This window comes from Durio zibethinus, chromosome 8 (assembly GCF_047325235.1).
Source record: "Durio zibethinus cultivar Kanyao isolate XHJ-2024 chromosome 8, ASM4732523v1, whole genome shotgun sequence".
Classification (NCBI taxonomy): domain Eukaryota; kingdom Viridiplantae; phylum Streptophyta; class Magnoliopsida; order Malvales; family Malvaceae; genus Durio; species Durio zibethinus.
The window spans coordinates 6,272,501-6,280,000 of record NC_143169.1 but is presented as its reverse complement, the minus strand read 5'-3'; the positions used below and the strand labels follow the sequence as shown (position 1 = coordinate 6,280,000).

Sequence of the window (7,500 nt, the reverse complement as noted above, 5' to 3'; positions counted from 1 at the left end):
GCTCTTGCCTCAACCACAATAGGTAGAAGATGGCCCCTAGTGTGGATGTCATGCCCTGAACGGGCGTACCAGGCACATAAAGCGCACCAGGCACATCAGGCGCACCAGCAGGTGAGCCAGAGGTTGAGGCCCGTAGACCAGGAGCACTGGTGGGTATTTGAGTGCAAGGCCTAGTAGACGAGGTTAGAACGCCCGCCCAGCTTGCATGCCAGCCCGTGAGGCTAAGGCCTGGCATACAAGCTGCCCGCACCACATCCAGAAGGGCCCAAGGTGCTGGACACGCAAGGGAAGCTTCTGGAAGCATGCAGGATCAGCAGGCAGATTTGGTTGACCCTATAAATCATGAGTTATAATCCTTATTGATTGTAATCTATATAATCCCATGATTTTAGCCTTTATTCTAGGGATATTGCCATTAAGTGTAAGCTAGAGCCTCAACTATAAATAGAGGGCTGCTCCACCCTTATTTGTACACCATCAAACACTTTTGTTTCAGTGAATATACAGCATATTCTAGCATTCTGCCTTGTTATCTTGTTTCTCTTTAACTTGCATAATTAGCCCTTCCCATTGTTCTAGTGCTCGCACGCTTGTGTTTTGGGTTGACTTAGGCATAAAGAAGGAGATTCCAAGCTTAAGGCTGAACGAATTTTGAGTCTAAGGTCGGAGCCCGTGATAGTTGGTATCAGAGCAAGTTCAATTCTACGTGTTTGTGTTGTGCAGGTTAGATCGTGATTGAGGAGATGGCATCCCAAAGTGATGTTGCTAACCAACAACCAGAGGCCCAAGAGCATGGGAGTGGAAGAGGTAGGAAAGCCAATTCTAGAGATATCTGGTCTACCATAGATAGTAGGTTGGCCAAGGTGAAGGTGACCATGGGTAACATGGGGGAGAAGCTTGAGGAGGTAGAGACTCACATTGCATCGCTAGACTCCATGAGAGAGGAGATCCAAAGTGAGCTGCAAGCTGCTCTCAACGAAGGCTTGGACGTGTTCACTCAAAAGAATGGGGCCTTAGAGGCTAAAGTGCTGACTTTGCGAGATGGTATGGAGGCCATGCTCCAACGGATGAAAGAGCTTACCAGTGAGCTCGTTGCTTGCAAGACTGCTATTGGGAATGGCATGTTTGCTGGAGTGTCCAAGTCCAGATTGGATGTCCCCAAGCCTAAGGAGTTTAAGGGGACTAGAGCGACTAAGGAAGTAGACAACTACCTTTGGGGTATGGAACAGTACTTCCACTCCATGGGCATGCAAAATGAGGTGATAAAGGTAAGCACCGCTGCTATGTATCTCACTGATGTAGCCTTATTATGGTGGAGGCGCAGGTGTGATGATGTCAGGCATGGGAGCGCCAAGATTGGAACCTGGGCAGAGTTCCAAAAGGAGTTCAGAGAGCAATTTTACCCTAAGTATGCCAATGATGAGGTGCGGGCAAAGTTACGCTGGCTTAGCCAGCAAGGGGACATAAGGGAGTATTTCCAGAAATTCTCTGAACTAATGCTACATATCTCAGATCTAGGCGAGAAAAATGCCTTATTTGCTTTCATGGATGGGCTGAAGTCGTGGGTGAAGCATGAGCTACAACGGAAGGGAGTTCATGACTTGGCTAAAGCCATGACTACTGCCGAGGCCTTGATAGAGTTCAAGCCTTTGAACAAGTTTGAGTCTTCCAAGCCCAAGGGTAAGGGCAGGGATGATAGGGATTGAAAGTAGCAGTCCAAGAGGAAGGACTATGACCGGGAGTCTAAGGAAGGGGATCGAGACCGATCAACCAAGGATGGCGAAAGGAAGCCACCAGTAGGTAAGTGGCAAAACAAAAGGGGATCGAAAGCCACTAACATGCTACCTATGTGGAGGGAGCCACATAGCACACAATTACCCGTAAAAGGGCAAGCTGGCTGCTGTAGACAAGGAGTCTGACAAGGAGCCAAAGTCAGAAGCAGTAAAACTTAGGTTGTTGGTGCTCAATGCTGTCTAGAGTAAGGGGAGCCGCCAGCCAAAAAGCTTGATGTTTATAGATCTGATGGTTACGGGTCAGAAGGTGAGCGCACTGGTGGATACAGGTGCCTCACATCTTTTTATTTCAGGTGATGGACCCCAAAAACTTAAACTAAAGGTGCAGAAAGGGACTGGTACCAGTAAAACAGTGAACTCCAAAGAGGTTCCAACCATTGGAGTAACACGGGGGGTGGAGTTACAGCTTGGAGACTAGAAAGGTAAGGAGACCATAGAGGTAATACCCCTTCATGACTATGAGTTTGTGATTGGGTTGGATTTCTTTGTTCGGATTAACGCCCTCCTTATGCCTTTTATCGATTGTGTTTGCATCTTGGATGCACGGTGCCAATGCCTAGTGCCATTGAGGAGAGGGTCTGGAGTTGGGTCATGGGTGGTGTCAGCCATCCAATTTGCCAAGGTGGTAAGCAGACAAGAAGACACCTTCTTGGCAGCCTTGAAATATGATGAGCCAAGGGAGAAGGAGACCGAGTCACCCTTGGAGGTGCTAAAAGTGCTGAAGACCTTTAGTGATGTGATGCTTACAAAGTTGCCTAGCAAGCTACCACCTAAGAGGGAGGTGAACCACAAGATCGAGCTAGTGTTCAACGCCAAGCCACCAGCTAGAGCCCCTTATCGAATGTCTCCACCAGAGTTGGAGGAGTTAAGGAAGCAGCTCAAAGAGTTAGTTGATGCTGGCTTCATCAGGCCATCGAAGGCACCCTATGGTGCACCGATTTTATTTCAGCACAAGTATCTTATGAAATTTGATTTCTAAATAGAGTACAAGCTGAAGCGGGCGAACCTAGTGGCAGACGCCCTGAACAGGAAGGCTAACCTTACTGCCATCAGCCAACCAGAGGGGTCACTAGTGCCGCGCATCAAAAAGGGACTTGCGTATAATCTTCAGCCAAGGCTCTTATGAAGTACTCCCAGTAAGGTAAGACTAGGTGGTTTTGGTTGCATGATGGCTTGTTGTACACCAGGGGCAGTAGACTGTTTGTACCATAGCATGAGAAGCTCCCTAAAGAAGTTTTACAAGAATGTCATTACTCAAGGTGGGCTAGACACCCAGGAGTGAGTCACACCTTAGCGCTGATCGAGGATCGGTACTACTGGCTGCACATGAGGGACGATGTGGAGGCCTATGTGAAGACTTGTCTTGTGTGCCAACAGGACAAGGTAGAGCTCAAGAAACCAGGGGGTCTCTTAGAGCCATTGCCAGTGCCAGAACGACCATGGGAGAGTGTTTCTCTGGACTTTATATTCAGTCTACCCAAGACAGAGGGGATTGGAAGCATCATGGTAGTGGTGGACAGGTTTTCCAAGTATGGAATTTTCATTCTAGCAACCAAGGAGTGCCCAACCGAGGAGGCAGCTCGATTGTTCCTGAGGAACATGGTTAAGTACTAGAGAGTGACGAGGACCATTGTTAGTGATCGGGACGGGCGGTTCACGAGCAGGTTCTAGACTGAGTTGTTCAAGCTGTTGGGGTCAGACTTAAACTTTTCCACCAGTATGCATCTGAAGACCGATGGGCAGATAGAACGAGTGAATGGACTATTGGAGGTCTACTTCAGGCACTATGTGAGTGCCACACAAAGGGACTGGCCAAAGCTACTAAATGTTGCATAGTTTTCCTACAACTTGCAAAGGAGCGAGGCAATGAACTAGAGCCCATTTGAGGTTATGATAGGGTAACAACCACTAACACCCGGTTCGATTGCTGTAAGTTATACAGGACCGAATCCAGTAGCTTATAAGTTTGCCAAGGTATGGTAGGAGCAAACTGACTTGGCCAAAGTTTATCTACACAAGGCGGCCAAGAGGTCGAAAAAGTAGGCAGACCAGAATAGACGGGACGTGTAGTTCCAGGTTGGAGACTTGGTGTTGGTGAAAGCTGCATTCCATTGTGCGCCATAGGGGGCTGCACAAAGGCCTAGTCCGGAGGTATGCGGGACCTTTTCGAGTAGTCAAGAGGGTAGGCAAGGTTGCCTACAAGCTGGATATGCCACCCAAGCTGAGGGTACACTCGGTGTTCCATGTGAGCATGCTCAAGCCGTTCCATGAGGATGAGGGAGATCCAAGATGGGCAGAGTCAAAGCGTGCACCATTGGGAGCAAGGGCTTCATATGAAAAGGGGGTCCATAGCATCATAGCTGACTAGGAGGTGAGATGGAAGAACTATCAACCAAGACAAGAGTACTTGATGCACTAGAAGGGACTTCCAAACAGTGAGGCAAGCTGGGAACCAGCAGATGACTTATGACAGTTCGGGGACTATATCAAGTAGTACCATGCAGAAGACGCAACGAGGGCATTGGGCAATTAGGTGAGGGAGAATGTCACACCTTGGGTGGGCATGCCAGGCACATCAGGCGCACCAGCAGGTGAGCCAGAGGTTGAGGCCTGCAGACCAGGTGCACTGGCAGGTATTTGCATGCAAGGCCTAGGAAATGAGGTCAGAACGCCCGCCCAGCTTGCAAACCAGCCCGTGAGGCCAAGGCCTGGCATTCAAGCTACCCACATCACATCCAGAAGGGCCCAAGGTGCTGGAAACGTAAGGAAAGCTTTTGAAAGCATGTAGGATCAGTAAGAGCCTCCTAGCAGATTTGGTTGACCCTAGAAATCAAGAGTTAGAATCCTGATTGATTGTAATCTGTGTAATCCCATGATTTTAGCCTTTATTTTAGGGATATTGCCATTAAGTGTAAGCTGGAACCTCAACTATAAATAGAGGGCTGTTTCACCCTCATTTGTACACCATCAAACACTTCTGTTTAAGTGAATATACAGCATATTCTAGCATTCTGCCTTGTTATCTTATTTCTCTTTAACTTGCGTAATCAGCCATTCCCATTGTTCTAGTGCCCGCACGCTTGTGTTTTAGGCTGACTTAGGCATAAAAGAGGAGATTCCAAGCCTAAGGCCACACGGATTCTGAGTCTAAGGTCGAAGCCCGTGACATGGGCGATTGCCTCGACCACTATCGGTAGAAGATGGCCCTTGGTACGGGTGGTTACCTCGACCACCATCGGCACAAGCCGGCCCTTGGTGCGAGCTCTTGCCTTGACCACCATTGGCAGAAGATGGCCCCTGGTGTGGGCGGTTGCGTTGAACACCATTGGCACATACCGAGCCTTGGTGTGGGCGGTTGCCTCGAACACCATCAGCACATGCCGGGCCTTAGTGCGGGTACATGCCACGAGCTGGTGCGGGCACCACCATCAGCATACGCTGGCCCTTGGTACGGGTAGTCGCATCGACCACCATCGGCACGCGCTGGCCTTTGGTGCTGGCATATGCCCTAACAACCATCGGCACCTACTCACCCTCGGTATGGGTTATGCCTGTTTGGAAAAAGTGTCCCCATTTCAGACACTTTAACATTTACTGGTAGCATATTTGTAAAATCTCTAATGCTTTTTAGGGGGTGGTGGTCTAGCACCCTCTCTCCCCCCACGGGGGGAGTAGGTGTACGTGATGGGCCTCCCATTACGTACACCCAGGGCAATGTCCCTCAAGCGAAATACAAGGTGTGCATGCCTTTCGAGCATTTTGTCCAATGACTGTTTGCTCCGGTGACTAGCAGGTGCCCATGGCCTCGATCGGTTGGTGTGCATGCAAAAAAAATGAGCCAAGCTTGAGCCCGTGCACGTGATGGATGCTGCCCTAGACCCCAGACCAAGTCCCTGAATCGAGCAACGGCTCCCTAGGGTGGTGGGAGCAGAAGCCACGGTTATGGGCTTGGCCCGGCCAGGTCTCTCGATATTTGATAGTCTTACGATCCCTTCTCGTCATCCACAAAAATGCCTAGGCCTCGACAGGCCGTGCACGTAGCCGAGGCTGCTTGAGACCCTAGGACCAAGTCTCTGAATTGGGCAACGTCCCCCTGGAGTGGTGTCAGTGGAGCTCACACGTGCGGTCCCGATCGGGCCAAGCATTGGTGGTGTCGCTTTGTTGTTGCCTGTCGGATGGTAGGGTAGTCTCGTGGCCCTTGCTCGTGTTTTTCTCGTGCCAAGCGATCGTGCCGTGGCCTCGCACGTCGTTTCCTCTGCTTGCTCATCGAGTAATCGATCGGGTGGGTTATGGACCGGCACGTTTGGATGTTGCCACTTGTAGGCAATGGGCATATGAGTGGTGCTATGGTTGTGCGTGTGGGCAGGCTCTGTGCTCTATGCATCGAACTGTCAACCCATCATCCTCTTCAATCTCCCTCTATGCGGTCGTCATACCCAGGGGGTGCGATCGAGATCCTGTGTTGCATACCTGAATCAATGGAAATCGTATGTCTTGCTATCCTTCATCCGTCTCGTGTCCCAAGGGGCCACGGGTCGGACGTCAATTGTGGCCGGTGTCCCAAGCGCACCACCCAATCCTCCGTTGCCACATTGGTGCACCGACGCTCGATCGTGCTCTCGGATGCAGAACATTTAGCTAGCATGGGCTCTCGGACCCGTTCGTCCGATGCTACGCATTTCAAGTGCTCGACATGCACGATGCTTGCGCTACGCGTCGGGCTTTCTCCGTCGCTAGGTCGGTGTGTCGAGGTCTACGCGGTGCCAATGTCCCGAAGGAATGCTACCTGGTTGATCCTGTCAGTAGTCATATACTTGTCTCAAAGATTAAGCCATGCATGTGTAAGTATGAACTAATTCAGACTCTGAAACTGTGAATGGCTCATTAAATCAGTTATAGTTTGTTTGACGGTATCTACTACTTGGATAGCCATAGTAATTCTAGAGCTACTACGTGCAACAAACCCCGACTTCTGGAAAGGATGCATTTATTAGATAAAAGGTCGATGCGGGCTATGGCCATTGCTCTGATGATTCATGATAACTCGATGGATCGCACGGCCTTTGTGCCGGTGACACATCATTCAAATTTTTACCCTATCAACTTTTGATGGTAGGATGGTGGCCTACTATGGTGGTGACGAGTGACGGAGAATTAGGGTTCGATTCCGAAGAGGGAGCCTGAGAAACGGCTACCACATCCAAGAAAGGCAGTAGGCACCCAAATTACCCAATCCTGACACGGGGAGGTAGTGACAATAAATAATAATTTCGGGCTCTATAAGTTTCGTAATTGGAATGAGTACAATCTAAATCCCTTAATGAAGATCCATTGGAGGGTAAATGTGGTGCCAGCAGCCGTGGTAATTTCAGCTCCAGTAACATATATTTAAGTTGTTGCAGTTAAAAAGCTCGTAGTTGAAACTAGGGTTAGGTCATCCGGTCTGTCTCACGGTGAGCACCGGTCTACTGTCCTTACTGTCGATGATGCGCTCCGGGACTTAATTACCTGGGTCATTCCTCTGGCACGATTACTTTGAAGAAATTAGAATGCTCAAAGTAGGCCTACGCTTGTATACATTAGCATGGGATAAATCATAGGATTTCGGTCCTATTGTGTTGGCCTTCAGATCGGAGTAATGATTAACAGGGACAGCTAGGGGCATTCGTATTTTATAGTCAAAGGTGAAATTCTTGGATTTATGAAA

At 49.4% G+C, this 7,500-nt stretch overlaps 1 non-coding gene across 1 annotated transcript in view; it reads left to right on the top strand.

The window, feature by feature from the left end:
• The first annotated feature begins 6,576 nt into the window (after nucleotides 1-6,576).
• Nucleotides 6,577-7,500, top strand: part of LOC149517367 (18S ribosomal RNA) — a 1,803-nt gene continuing 879 nt past the window's right edge. The window contains exon 1 of the ribosomal RNA XR_016344380.1: nucleotides 6,577-7,500. This exon is cut by the window's right edge and continues 879 nt beyond it. This is a non-coding gene — a ribosomal RNA (18S ribosomal RNA).